This window comes from Orycteropus afer, unplaced genomic scaffold (assembly GCF_000298275.1).
Source record: "Orycteropus afer afer isolate SDZICR_OR568_19922 unplaced genomic scaffold, OryAfe1.0 scaffold00075, whole genome shotgun sequence".
In the NCBI taxonomy this organism is placed as follows: Eukaryota; Metazoa; Chordata; class Mammalia; order Tubulidentata; family Orycteropodidae; genus Orycteropus; species Orycteropus afer.
The window spans coordinates 10,146,022-10,147,442 of NW_006921662.1; the positions used below are offsets into that span (position 1 = coordinate 10,146,022).

At 40.0% G+C, this 1,421-nt stretch overlaps 1 protein-coding gene across 1 annotated transcript in view; it reads right to left on the bottom strand.

Annotated features, from left to right (window-relative positions):
• The window catches only part of KDM5B (lysine demethylase 5B), a 140,335-nt gene that overhangs the window by 41,056 nt on the left and 97,858 nt on the right, over positions 1–1,421 (bottom strand). The gene's annotated exons all lie outside the window — the stretch shown is intronic.

The window sequence follows — 1,421 nt, forward strand, 5'->3', positions numbered from 1 at the left end:
CTGCTGTATGAAAAGTGAATTTACTCTGTAAATCTTCACCCAAATCCTAATAAAAAAAAAAAAAAGTGTCATTAAAAATATCTGAAAATAGGCAGCCAACAAGCATCTATGCAGAAATGCTCATGATCATTAGCCATTAGAGAGATGCAAATCAAAACAACAATGACATACCATCTTGCCCCAGCACTAGTAACAAAATTCAGTAAGACAGAAAATAACAAATGCTGGTGAAGATGCAGAGAGATTTGGACTCTCATACACTGCTGGTGGGACTGTCAAATGGTATAACCATTGTGGAAAGCAGTATAGTGATTTCCTAAAAAGTTGGAATTAGAAACATCATTTGACGCAGCCATTCCATTACTAGGTATATACCCTAAAAAAGCGAGAGCTATGACAAGAACAGATACATGCACACTTATATTCATCGCACCACTATTTACAATAGAAAAAAAATGGAAATAACCTAGGTGTCCATAACAGATAACCAAACTTTGGCACATACACACAATGGAATACTATGCAACCCTACAGAATAACATAGAAACTGCCAAACACTGCATAACGTGGATGAACTTGGAGGACATTATGCTGAGTGAAATAAGTCAATCACAGAAGGACAAAAAATGTTATTAGTCTGTTATTGTAAAAGTCAAGGAACGGTTTATATATGGAAGGAAATGTTCTTTGTTGGTCACCACAGGTGGGAGTGGAGAGGAGGGGACAATGTTAGATAGGTAGAAATAAGTATTGATCTGGGTGAAGAGAAAGGCAAGGTACCAAATGTGAGTGATCAACATGGTAACACTGAGATAGATAGAGATAAATATTGATTAGAGAGGTATACGGGAGGTACAGACAGCTAAGATGAACCCTTTTGCACAGTGTACTTCATTGTCAGTGAAGGCAAACATGGGTATATGGGTGGACAGGCTGAACTATTAATGTCTATGCAGTGGGGAGTGTACCCAAGACCATGTATAGGGTTGACAGACAATGGTTCTACTATTTGTATGTTCTATAAGAATTCCCAGGTGTTTAGTAGAGGTGACAAGGACCAAGGTTGTAGTCACTTCATGGTCACAGACAGCTACCCGAGTAGTTGAACCTGTGGGCTTGGGACCATAGTCACAGGGGACATCAAGCTCAATTGGTGTAACTTATTACACAAAACATTGTTCCACCTCCTACTACGGCAAGTAGTGACTGGGATCTTAAAAGCTTGCAAGCAGTTATCTAGATGCAACGATGGGTCTCTCCTTGTCCAGAGCAAAGAAGAATGAAGAAACCCAAAGATCCATGGAAACAATTAGTCCTAGTGACTGGTACACCACGTAATCCGCAGCCTATACGACTATGAGACCAGAAGAACACTAGATGGTGCCCGGCTACCACTGTCTTAGAGGGGGATCAATGTAGGA